At 40.8% G+C, this 14,053-nt stretch overlaps 1 protein-coding gene across 1 annotated transcript in view; it reads right to left on the bottom strand.

The window, feature by feature from the left end:
- Positions 1–14,053, bottom strand: part of na (sodium leak channel non-selective protein na) — a 605,671-nt gene that overhangs the window by 521,877 nt on the left and 69,741 nt on the right. The gene's annotated exons all lie outside the window — the stretch shown is intronic.

Genomic DNA, 14,053 nt, shown 5'->3' with positions numbered 1-14,053 from the left:
TCCATTCTAAGGAGATTACCTCTGAGTAGGCGCCTCTGTAGCCAGGTGGGCAGGAGCAGCAGTGCGTAGCACACGCTTCTTGATTAGACCGGGGTTCGAGCCCATGACCACCAAATACGGAGGATGCGAAAAGGTTAGAGAATGACCACTGCACATCCCCCGAGCAATATGGCATTAGTTGCTAATGTTCCTAAAAAAAACAAACAACAACAACCTCTGAGTCCAACAATGATTTCATGATTTAGCCTAATGGAAAATTAATACACACTCCTTCAAAGCCTACTTCAATATCACATTGTAAATACTACAGGTATCTAGGATCTTATTCACTTTCATGCTCAGTAATCATTATATTAGACATTCCTTTTTCACATCAACATCATTTATCCTGCAAAGCTCAAGTACATTAACACAATATCACACAGCCTTTTCTGTGATGATTGATACAAAGTAACTATTCAGGTCACCAACCACGTTGGCTGGATTACCTATGATGGTACCATTTCCACTATACAAAAGTCCTCTCTAGTTTATTCTTTTCCTCTTCATAGTTGCATACAAAGAAACCCTTGTCTTCAGACTTGGCTCTCTTGGAAGAGAGCCAAGTCTGAATCCTCATCACCTTATCCAACCTCATCATCTGTGGGTTTTCAGAAATCAAATTAAAAATAATATAATAATCTGACTCTCCCAGCACTAAATAATTGACTCATGCTGCCTTTTCTGTTCTATCAAGCTCACCAAATCCCTTTCCATTCATCTTGACATGGCGCCTCCGCAGCCAGGTGGGCAGGAGCAGCAGTGCGTAGCACACGCTTCTTGATTAGTCCGGGGTTTGAGCCCGTCACCACCAAATACAGAGGATGCGGAAACGTCAGGGAATGACCACCACATATCCCCGGGGAAATATGGCTTTAGTTGCTAATGCTCCTAAAAACCAAAAAAAAAAAAAAACATCATCTTGGCATCCTCCTTGTGCAGCGCTTCCTAAATGGAATAAATGCACTAAATGGAATAAATTAAGTTGATTCAAAATATTTATGCCACAGGTTGGTTTATCAGTCAATTATTTCCAGTCAATCAGTGGTAATTTAAAATTTCTCATAATAAGGCACTCAGTCATACCTGCTCATTCAAGTCGCACAGAGAGACACATACTTTATTCATTGCCATTCTGTGGTCTATTGCACACTCTTCTCTCAACTTTGCTTTACCATTAATCATCTCCCACAACATAGATCTAAAGCCTCCTGAGATTGTTCCAACATTATCCTGCCTCTATACTTGAAGAATATTTTCAAAGAAGTATTTTCATTCCATGTCTACTCTCAAAAATTTTTTTTTTTTATTTTTTTTTATGTGAACCCCAAACACGAGAGGTATTAGATTCTATAGTACATAGTACAGTGCTTGGGATGGAGGCTGAGAAGACGAAAGAAGATATTTGTTGACATTTGACTTGAACTTATGTAGATTGTAATTTTCAGGAAATACGTACGAAGGAAGGTTGTTCCAGAAAACGGCAGTTGAATGAATAAATGAGGAAGATGAAAAGTTGGATCTGTGGGTTTGAAGTTGGACAGTAAATGGATGTTGGCTGGTGGCGGCACGTGTTCGGACTGTTTTGAAAGAGAGAGCGGGAATTATAGAAGCCAATTCAGAAGAACAGTGCCCATGGAAGTATCTGTAGAAGAGGCATGCAGCAGAAACAGTGCGTCTATGAGACAACGAGTGGAGAGACTCTGTTAGAGATGAATCATTAATTAACCTAACTGCCCTCTTCTGAATGGAATCAAGAAGTCAGAGAGAGATTTTGGGGGCACCACCCCAGATATGGGAACAATATTCCATGGCAGGGTGGATTTGCGATTTATACAGAGTGAGCAGCTGTTTAGAAGAAAAGTAACGCCGAGAGCGAAACAGAAAACCAAGTTTTTTAGATGCAGAGGAAGCAATATTTTTAATGTGCTTGTGCCAAGCGAGATTAGAAGTCAGGGTAATCCCCAAAAGAAATATATCATTTTGCCTAGAAATCAGAGTGTCACTAAAGATAAGCATAGGAGCAGAAGAATCCTTTTTGCTAGATATAAGACAAGACTGAATTACCAGGAATGAGTTTTAGACCACAGAATGGCAATGAACAAAGTATGTGTCTCTCTGTGCGACTTGAATGAGTTTTAGAAGGGTTGAAATCAACTAAGTTGTCTTTGCCCCACTGGAGGATTACCTGAAGATCGGCATTTAATGAATTGGAAGCAGATTTTCAAGACCTTGAAGCTGATTGAGCAGGACAAGGTTTCTCAAAATGGAAAGTTGAAAGCAATGTGCTATCATCGGCAAAACTATAGATAGGATTTCCAGTCAATGGAAGAAGGTCATTGATATACAAGAGGAAAAGAGTGGGGGAAAGAACTGAACCTTGGGGGACACCGGCATTAGTGGAGAAATTAGAAGACAGAGAACCATCTACCATCACCCTCAGTTAGCGATCAGAGAGAAAACTGGATAACCAATTACTAAAAACAGTTGCCAAACCATAAGATGGAAGCTTGTTTAGAAGACCTTTATGCCAAACACGATCGAAAGCCTTTGAGATGTCAGGAGCAACTACTTGTGTTTCACCGAACCTTTCTATTGAATTTGTCCATAAATGGGTAACATAAGCCAGAATATCACCAGGGGATCGACACTGATGGAATCCATACTGGCGATCGTTGATCCGATGGAAGGGAAGGTTTCTAGGTAGTTTAAGAGTTGGTGGTTAATTGATTTCTCCATTACTTTAGAAAGAGTAGAAATAATTGCAATGGGATGATAATTGCTTTACAATTGTTGCGAGCTTTGGTGTAGGCAGAAAATGAAACTGAAGAATTAGAAACAAGCCGATTACGATATGCAACATTCTTCTCTTGAACAGCCTTAGCACATTTATCGGAAAACCAAGATTTAGATAAAGGACGAGATTTTAAAGTGGAATGTGGGATAAAGGATTTGATTCCTTCCAGAATAATTTCACTGACATGATCTGAGCAAACGTTGACATCAGAAGTTTTGAAACAATAATCCGACCAAGGAAAAGAGGAAAAAAAGTCTCGCAGGTTATCCCATTTTGCATTCTTGTAATGCCAAACAACACAAGGTTGGGAATAGCCATGAGATAAAGATTCCATTGGAGAAGAGACAATCACCAAGTTGTGATCTGAAGTGCCTAAAGGACCTCTCACTTCGATCGTGTACTTAGAAGGGTTGTTTGTGAGAAAAAGATCAAGCGTATTGGCTGTATGATTAGGATTGTCCGGTATTCTTGTAGGTAAATGAACAATCTGTGCTAGGTCATTAGTAATTGCAAAAGCCTCAGCATCTCGACCTGCTGGGTCGTTGTGACTAGAAAACGGAAGCCAGTTGAAGTTGTGAACATTAAAATCAACAAGGAAAATTACCTCACTGTTAGGAAAGTTGGACTGGAGAAAGTCAAGTTGCAAAGAGAGGAAGTCAAAGAGCTCCAAGTGATTAGTGGAGTTGGGAGAACGGTAGAGACAACAGATGAATTTAACACAATGAGGTAGAGAGATTTTAAGCCAGAAAAGATCAAAGAGAAGAGATTCCAAATTGCCAAGTCTCTGACAGGGAATATCAGAACGGACATATGCACAAGTACCACCTTTGAGGCAAAAGGAATCATACAGCGAATAATTTGGGGATCTGAGATGAGCAGTAGTTGAATCAACCGATAACTGAGATTCTGTCAGAAAAAGTACATGGCAGACTGAAAGTGGAAATGGACATCGTTGAGATTAGAATTGAGACCACGTATATTTGCGAAATGAATTAGGAAGTCCTTGGGAGGTTTAGATCTTTTCGCAGATAAGCTTGCTCTATTAGTTTGACAATTCATGGTGTAGTAGTAGTAGTAGTAGTAGTATTGGTATGTGATGCAAGAAAGCAAGTGTATGAGCTTATGCAGCATCAGCCAAAAAAAAAGAAATCACACCATTCCCTCCAAATGCCTGTCCAGTTCCTCCTTAAATTTATTCAGCAATTAAATTTGTTCTAGCAATTAACCACCCGCTGGCTAAAGGCAAATTTCCGCACATCTATTCTACATCTGTCTTTTCTTAATTTGAATTTATGCCCCCTTAGGTTCGTAATCTGAACAAGTGGAAGGATGCCATCAGAATTCAGCGTGCTGAACCCATTCAATGCCTTATACACCTCAATCAAATCAGATCACTGCGCAGGTGCCTAGTCTCCAGACACTGCAATTTGCAGAACTTAAGCCTCTCTTGATAAGAGGATCCCTTCATTCCCCTCACCAATTTTGTTGCCCTTCTCTGTACACGCTTAAGTAAATCTACATCCTTCCTAAAATGAGGCCTCCAGACCTGTACGCAGTACTCAAGGCGTGGCCTGACCATTGCCTTATACAGAGGGATAATCACCTCCTTTTCCCTGCTAGAAAAATTCCTATATATCATTGACAAAACCCCATGACCTGCCCTGGCAACCTGTCTGCATTGCTCAGAAAACTTCATATCTGCCTGCACAATTACTCCCAGGTCTTTTTCATTTTCTACCACCTTAAGTGTAGTACCACACAGTTGGTACGTTTCTCTGGGATTACTTCTACCCATATGCAGTACTTTGTATTTGTCGAGGTTAAACTTCAGTTGCCACTTCTTAGCCCATCTGCCCAAATTATCCAGATCCTGTTGCAGTAGCACACTGCCATTACTGTCATTAACAACCCTGCCAGCCTTTGTATCATCTGCAAACTTCGACATTAAGCCTGATATACCTTCATCAATATCATTGATAAATATACAAAACAACAGAGGATCCAACGCCGAACTCTGTGGGACTCCACTGATAACATTAGTCCACGAAGAGCAGCACCCATTGATTATCACCCTCTGTCTTCTCCCACTCAACCAACCTTTTATCCATTGTAGCAACTTACCCTTAATACCATTCTGCTCCAATTTGTACAATAGTGTTCCATGCGCAACAGTGTCAAAAGCTTTCCTGAAATCCAAATATATGATATCAAAATTATTTTTTGCATCCAGTTCCTTTGTAACCACATCATAATATTCTATCAAATTGGTCAGACAAGACTTTCCCTTAACAAACCCATGCTGTGTCTGAATTATTGCTGCAGTCTTGTCCAGATGATCCTGCAATGCATCTTTAACCAGTGACTCCATTATTTTACCAGGAACAGAAGTTAAACTAACTGGTCTGTAATTACTCGTGTCACCCTTCGATCCCCCTTTGTGAATTGGGGATACATTTGCACATCTCCAATCCATGGGAACCTCCCCTGAGTCCAAGGACGCTCTCATAATTATGGCTAAGGGTTTGCTTAGTTGCTTTGCCACCTCCTTTAATATAACTGGATAGATCCCATCCACCCCAGGTGCTTTTCTTATGTTTAACTTCAACAATTTCTCCTCCACTTTGCTTTCAGCTATTACAAAATCATTAAGTATCCTGCTACAATTTGATAACCTTCTGTCATTTTCAAACCTTAATAATTCCTCACGTGTGAATGTAGATGCAAAATACTCATTCAGTTTGTTTGCTATCTGAGCAGGATCATCAACAGTCGAACCAATAAGTTCGACTGTCGATGATCAACAGTCGAGTCAATAGTAAGAAAAAGTGGGTGGGACATGCTGTATGAAGTAATTAAATTTTTGGATATGGCGTACACGTGGTAAGAATATACCCAGATCCTTGACATAACGTGGCCTCGACAATGCTCCCCGCATACACACTACTCAGACTCCCTCCAGTCACTATCTGGCAGAGTAGAGGTAGCAAGATTATACACTAACTGATCCGGAAGCCTCCTAGAGAGTTACCAATAGGTTCGGTCCGGTGTACTAACTAGCGGCCAGCCTGCGAACACCGTTTTAGAGCTGTACCCTTGAAATGTAAGGAATATTGGATCCCGCCACGACGTTCATCATAACCTCAAAAGTCATCAATCATACTGCATGATGGAAGAGATAGGGAAGGGTTGACCGGAACTTAGCTCTAGAGACTAAACATGGGTTCCACCACTTCAAGCCTCCAATAAGCAAAGTGGTGGTATTTCACCGGTTGATGCGAGTCATCTACCACCTAGTACTGCCTGGTAACGTAGAGGGGCGGCGTTCCTCCATGTGGTGTGGGCGCCACACCTCGACCCCTGCTTACGTTGGTTCACACCTGGGTGGTCACCCACCATGTACTTGTGCATGGAGGTTATACCCCGGATTACTAACAGTCCCACCATCGTGAAGGTGCAAGCAGAGGATTTGGCTGTCACAGACCGTCCGGACTTCGCCGAAATTGTGTCCACTTGACTTGAGTGTCACCTGAATATCAGTTCCATCAGCGTTTTAGACTCCCAGGTAGCAAGTACAGCTTGTCTGGCATATCTGAGAGAATGTCTGTGACAACCTCAAGGACCAGTGTGACAACCTCTTCCACAGAATGTGTCAAAAGAAAAAGTGCATCATTTATTAAAAGTCAAGTTATATCCGAAGGAAGATATTTCCAAAGTTCTTGTTGGAAATTAAAAATCATCATCATCATCTAGTGCAAAAAATAGGAAATGCATGAAAACAAGAATCCAGGATGCAATGCATGTTTTAACACACTGTATGTTTTCTACCTAATCATTTACTGGATGCCATATATACCAATAGTAAAATGTATATTTTACTGCATTGTTTCTAAAAAATTTCCTCATGCATGTCACACTCAAGCTCCTTCCTCAGTACTAATTCCTACCCATCTCACTCTGAAAAATTCTTTATATTTGTTACACAGGAGGCCCTTCCTCAGATAGCCCTCTCTGAACAAATACTGAATATGTCTTTGCTAGTTTATACAAATACTACTCCACAAGAACATAATGTACGGTGCTTACTGTCTTGTGGCATCGTGTGTCCCCTCAGCTTGGTGTACTCTGTGTCGCAGTATAAACTCCTCTGTTAATCACAGAGATAATGTGAGTTATTGTGTAGTCTGAGTAGTGTAGTGTAGTGTGGGGTTATATTGCATGTTGTTCCTCTGGCCACTGAGCCAAACCGGAGACTCTTTCCCCATTGCCCGTCCAATTTCACGAAGAGGTAAGTAATGTCATAGAGTGTAAGGTTCTCAGGCTAGAGCACACCCTATCACCACTAAAGTTTACCATGAAGGGCCCTAAAAAAAAAAAGTTGGAAAGGAGCAGCGAGAAGACAGTTTCAGTAGAGGAGTATAGCTGAAGGTAAAGAGGGTGGATGATAGGGAGGCTTCCATGTGAAAAGAGAAATTAGAGATAGAGGGGCACCCTGTAGTGGGAGCCCATGCTCCATAGAGGGGGAGGGTGTCTGTTAAAAATAGCGAAAGATTTAGGGTGATAGGTTCACCAGGCAAAATGTTTAGGAGGTGCAGGGAAGTGGGTTTCGGAAGAGGAGTAAAGTCATAGGGTCAGCGTATCCTATGTGAGGGGAAGATTGTGCACACAGTGCAATATGGTAAGAAATACCATACTGGCAAGGCCAGCTGCAGTCAGTATCAGCAGATCCCACACCATACCTCTAAAGAGGGGAGGCATGATATCAGCAAGGCAAGAGGTTTCTTAAGTGGGTTGCCCTGGCTGCAGTCTAATTTAGGGGGGGGAGCTTTCAGAACAAATACATACTACATTTCTGATTGCTCACTTACCTGTCATACTTACACATACACAAATGATATTTTTGTTTTACCTAACACACATTTTAAGGCAAACAAACTAATTGCTCATGACATGAATTCTTCTCACTCATTTGCCACCTTACATCCATTATCTTTCAACCAGACATGACAGTTACTACCTAAATATATACAGCATATACTAAGACATAACATTTTTTTTTATTATTTAACTGGTCACAGGCATTCACTCATTCACTCAGCCATCACACAGTTCACACAGATAACTTGGCATTCATACACATTTTAACAACTTAACCTGCAGGGTTGAGAATTTTTTATTTTATTTTAAATATGAATATACATATTCAGGGTACAATTTAACACAGATTAAACACTTAATGGATGTTCTCATCCCCATGCTCACACATTTATTGGATGCATTACATGGATTCATTTCTCACCAAGCACAAACAAACATATATACATGCAGTTACACACATTTATACTTACACTCAAATGCATATGAGGTGTCCTTCAATCAACATTGATATTTATTGAGGTAACAGTTCAGTAAAACACAAGGAGAAAAGTATATACTCAGTTTGAAGTAGGGGCATTGAGTTTGAGTTAGAGCATTAAACAGATTAGTGATGTAATTTCTGCCTCTAGCATTTTGAGATCATGAAGTGAGGTAAGCAAATCAGACAGCTGCACAAAATGTTAGGTCAATCGTCATGCTGTATTTTTTATAAAATGCATGATGAAAAAGTAAGACTGCAACAAACAGATTGTTGCTGTGGTACAGTAACTTCATTATGTGTATAGTGAGTAGAACAGCATTATTATTAGCAGAATATGCAGACATTCACTTTGTATATGTGAAGGAAATGCTAGAGCTGCAGCCACCGAATACCAGAATAATTTTTCCAAAAAGGCAACACCCGAATTGGTGTGTGTTTGTCAATGTTCACTGGAATTGAAAGCCAGGCCTGATCACATTCTAAACAAGCAAAGGAAAAGGTGTTGGATACCATGACATTAGATCCCTCCACCAGCACATGAAGTGGTTCTATGGATACTTAATCATATTAACAACAGCCCTGACTTTCTTGCCAATACCCTGTGGACTGGCAAGGCAACATTTACATGAGATAGGTTATTCAACATGTGCAATCTCTATACATGGTGAGTGGAAAATCCCCACACCATTCAGCAATCCCATTTCCAAGTGGGGTTTAGTGTCAATGTGTAGGCGTACATTGTAGGAGCTAGCTTTATTCATCATGATCTCCCTACCCACTTAAACGCTGATCATTATTTACAGTGGCACCTCAGTAGCCAGGTGGGAAGGAGCAGCAGTGCGTAGTACACGCTTCTTGATTAGACCAGGGTTCGAGCCCATCACCACCAAATACAGAGGCTGCAGAAAGGTCAGGGAATTACCACCGCATATCCCGGAGCAATATGGCTTTAGTTGCTAATGCTCCTAAAACCCAAACAACAAACAAACAAACATTATTTACAGTTTTTGAAGAGTAGTAGTAGTAGTAGTGGCATGTGATGCAAGAAAGCAAGTGTATGAGCTTATGCAGCATCAGCCAAAAAAAAAAAAAAATCACACCATTCCCTCCAAATGCCTGTCCAGTTCCTCCTTAAATTTATTCAACCTATCAACTTCCACAACGACAGATGGAAGTTTGTTCCAGCAATTAACCACCCGCTGGCTAAAGGAAAATTTCCGCACATCTATTCTACATCTGTCTTTTCTTAATTTGAATTTATGCCCCCTTAGATTCGTAATCTGAACAAGTAGAAGGATCCCATCAGAATTAGGCGTGCTCAACCCATTCAAGGCCTTATATACCTCAATCAGATCACCGCGCAGGTGCCTAGTCTCCAGCCACTGCAATTTGCAGAACTTAAGCCTCTCTTGGTAAGAGGATCCCTTCATTCCCCTCACCAATCTTGTTGCCCTCTCTGTACACGCTCAAGTAAATCTACATCCTTCTTAAAATGAGGCCTCCAGACCTGTACGCAGTACTCAAGCCGTGGCCTGACCATTGTCTTATACAGAGGGATAATCACCTCCTTTTCCCTGCTAGAAAAATTCCTATATATCATTGACAAAACCCCATGACCTGCCCTGGCAGCCTGTCTGCATTGCTCAGAAAACTTCATATCTGACTGCACAATTACTCCCAGGTCTTTTTCATTTTCTACCACCTTAAGTGTAGTACCACACAGTTGGTACGTTTCTCTGGGGTTACTTCTACCCATATGTAGTACTTTGCATTTGTCAAGGTTAAACTTCAGTTGCCACTTCTTAGCCCATCCGCCTAAATTATCTAGATCCTGTTGCAGTAGCACACTGCCATTACTGTCATTAACAACCCTGCCAACCTTTGTATCATCTGCAAACTTCGACATTAAGCCTGATATACCTTCATCAATATCACTGATAAATATACAAAACAACAGTGGACTTAACACCGAACCCTGTGGGACTCCACTAATAACATTAGTCCAAGAAGACAGCACCCATTGATTACCACCCTCTGTCTTCTAGCACTTAACCATCCTTTTATCCATTGTAGCAACTTACCCTTAATACCATTCTGCTCCAATTTGTACAATAGTCTTCCATGCGCAACAGTGTCAAAAGCTTTCCTGAAATCCAAATATATGATATCAAAATTATTTTTCGCATCTAGTTCCTTCATAACCACATCATAATATCCTATCAAATTGGTCAGACAAGACTTTGCCTTAACAAACCCATGCTGTGTCTGAATTATTGCTGCAGTCTTGTCTAGATGATCCTTCAATGCATCCTTAATCAGCGACTCCATTATTTTACCCGGAACAGAAGTTAAACTAACTGGTCTGTAATTACTCGTGTCACCCTTCGATCCCCCTTTGTGAATTGGGGATACATTTGCACATCTCCAGTCCGTGGTGATTTTAACGTTCACAACTCCAGCTGGCTTCCGTTTTCTAGTCACACCAACCCAGCAGGTCGAGATGCTGAGGCTTTTGCAATTACTAATGACCTAGCACAGATTGTTCATTTACCTACAAGAATACAGGACAATCCTAATCATACAGCCAATACGCTTGATCTTTTTCTCACAAACAACCCTTCTAAGTACAAGGTTGAAGTGAGAGGTCCTTTAGGCACTTCAGATCACAACTTGGTGATTGCCTCTTCTCCAATGGAACCTTTATCTCATGGCTATTCCCAACCTCGTATTGTTTGGCATTACAAGAATGCAAAATGGGATGACCTGCGAGACTTCTTTTCTTCTTTTCCTTGGTCTGATTACTGTTTCAAAACTTCTGATGTCAACGTTTGCTCAGATCGTGTCAGTGAAATTATTCTTGCAGGAATGGAATCCTTTATCCCACACTCCACTTTAAAATCTCGTCCTTTATCTAAACCTTGGTTTTCCAATAAATGTGCTAAGGCTGTCCAAGAGAAGAACGTTGCATATCGTAATTGGCTTGTTTCTAATTCTTCAGTTTCATTTTCTGCCTACACCAAAGCTCGCAACAATTGTAAAGCAGTTATTAATCAGTCCAAACTAGAGTTTCAACAGGCTAAGAGTAGAAAACTTGCTTCTTGCCCTAATGGTAGCCGAGCATTCTGGTCTCTTGCCAAAGCTATTGGCCGCAACTTTTGCCCATCTCTGCTCCCACCTTTGTCCAAACCAGATGGTTCTGTTGTCACTTCACCCAAGGATAAAGCTGACCTGCTAGCATCCCATTTTTCTTTGAGCTCATGTATTAATGATCTTGGTAAAACACCTCCCACCATTCCTAACACGCTCCATTCAATGCCTCCTGTGGTCTTCCGTCAAAAGGATATCAGAAGGATTTTGATGAATCTTGATGCTAAGAAAGCTCCAGGTCCTGATGGTATTTCTCCACTTGTTCTCAAAACCTGTGATCCTGAACTTACTCCTATTCTTTGCCGCCTTTTTTCACTTTCTTATTCCAAAGGTGTTTTTCCTTCTGCTTGGAAATTTGCTCATATCCAGCCAGTTCCTAAAAAGGGTGACAAATCCCTCCCATCCAATTATCGTCCCATTGCAATTACTTCTACTCTTTCTAAAGTAATGGAGAAATCAATTAACCGCCAACTCTTAAACTACCTAGAAACCTTCCGTCTGATCAACGATCGCCAGTATGGATTCCGTCAGTGTCGATCCACTGGTGATATTCTGGCTTATGTTACCCATTTATGGACTAATTCAATGGAAAGGTTCGGTGAAACACAAGTAGTTGCTCCTGACATCTCAAAGGCTTTCGATCGTGTTTGGCATAAAGGTCTTCTAAACAAGCTTCCATCTTATGGTTTGCCAACTGTGTTTTCTTGTTGGTTATCCAGTTTTCTCTCTGATCGCTCACTGAGGGTGATGGTAGATGGCTCTCTGTCTTCTAACTTCTCCACTAATGCCGGTGTCCCCCAAGGTTCAGTTCTTTCCCCCACTCTTTTCCTCTTGTATATCAATAACCTTCTTCCATTGACTCGAAATCCTATCCATAGTTTTGCCGATGACAGCACATTGCATTCAACTTTCCATTTTGAGAAACCTTGTCCAGCTCAATCAGCTTCAAGTTCTCGAAAATCTGCTGCCAATTCCTTAAATGCCGATCTTCAGGTAATTCTCCAGTGGGGCAAAGACAACTTAGTTGATTTCAACCCTTCTAAAACTCAATCTTGTCTTATATCTCGCAAAAAGGATTCTTCTGCTCCTATGCTTATCTTTAGTAACACTCCGATTTCTAGGCAAAATGATATATCTCTTTTGGGGATTACCCTGACTTCTAATCTCTCTTGGCACAAGCACATTACAAATATTGCTTCCTCTGCATCTTAAAAACTTGGTTTTCTCTTTCGCTCTCAGCGTTACTTTTCTCCCAAACAGCTGCTCACGCTGTATAAATCGCAAATCCGCCCTGCCATGGAATATTGTTCCCACATCTGGGGTGGTGCCCCCAAAACCTCTCTCAGGCTTCTTGATTCCATTCAGAAGAGGGCAGTTAGGTTAATTAATGATTCATCTCTAACAGAGTCTCTCCACTCGCTTTCTCATAGATGCACTGTTTCTTCTGCATGCCTCTTCTACAGATACTTCCATGGGCACTGTTCTTCTGAATTGGCTTCTATAATTCCCGCTCTCTCTTTCAAAACAGTCCGAACACATGCCGCCACCAGCCAACATCCATTTACTGTCCAACTTCAAACCCACAGAACCAACTTTTCATCTTCCTCATTTATTCATTCAACTGCCGTTTTCTGGAACAACCTTCCTTCATACATATTTCCTGAAAATTACAATCTACAGAAGTTCAAGTCCAATATCAACAAATATCTTCTTTCGTCTTCTCAACCTCCAACTATAGGTTATAATACCTCTCGTGTTTGGGGTTCTCATAAAAAAAAAAAAAAAAAAGTGGGAACCTCCCCTGAGTCCAAGGATGCTCTCATAATTATGGCTAAGGGTTTGCTTAGTTGCTTTGCCGTCTCCTTTAATATAACTGGATAGATCCCATCCACTCCAGGTGCTTTTCTTACGTTTAACTTCAACAATTTCTCTTCCACTTTGCTCTCGGTTATTACAAAATCATTAAGTATCTAGCTACAATTTGATAACCTTCTGCCATTTTCAAACCTTAATAATTCCTCACGTGTGAATGTAGATGCAAAATACTCATTCAGTTTGTTTGCTATCTGAGCAGGATCATCAACAGTCGAACCATCGACGTCAAGTGGACCGATCAGATTCATCCCCTTCCTTTTAGAGTTTATATAAAAGGAAGGGGACATTGCCAACACTTCTGGTTGATGTTCCTCAAGTGTACGTGCCAATATATGGTTTCAGCACAACGGAGTGCCTCCACATTTTGGGCAACAAGCAAGAATGTTCTTAAATAATCATTACCAGAATCACTGGATTGGTTGCATAGGTCCTATTTCTTGGCTGCCACCCTCTCCTGACCTTAACCCATTGGATTTTTATGTGTGGGGCCACATGAAACAAATTGTTTATGCTACAGAGGTTAACAACCAAGATGACTTGTTGAATCATATCCACAAAGCTGCCGCTGCTATTAAAAACAACACAGTGCTACTCGCACACGTACAAGATTCTCTCTCACGTCATGTTGAAGCCTGTCTCCTGTCACACAGCACTCATTTCAAACACCGTTTGTGATATGTCTTTTGATCATGCTTCAGTTTTATTGCAGTACTAATAAAATTCATTTACTCCTGCTGTAGAATATTATTGAGTTTCTGAGTAATCTTCAATTCATAGCTAAATTTTAATCAAAAAACATTTATTGTTCTGGATTTATTGATAACCATGTACAGCACAAG

The sequence above is a fragment of the Mastigoproctus giganteus genome, chromosome 6 (genome assembly GCF_048544385.1).
Source record: "Mastigoproctus giganteus isolate SK-2022 chromosome 6, ASM4854438v1, whole genome shotgun sequence".
NCBI lineage: Eukaryota > Metazoa > Arthropoda > Arachnida > Uropygi > Thelyphonidae > Mastigoproctus > Mastigoproctus giganteus.
The sequence above is the reverse complement of the archived record's forward strand: the minus strand, read 5'-3'. Positions and strand labels throughout refer to the sequence as shown.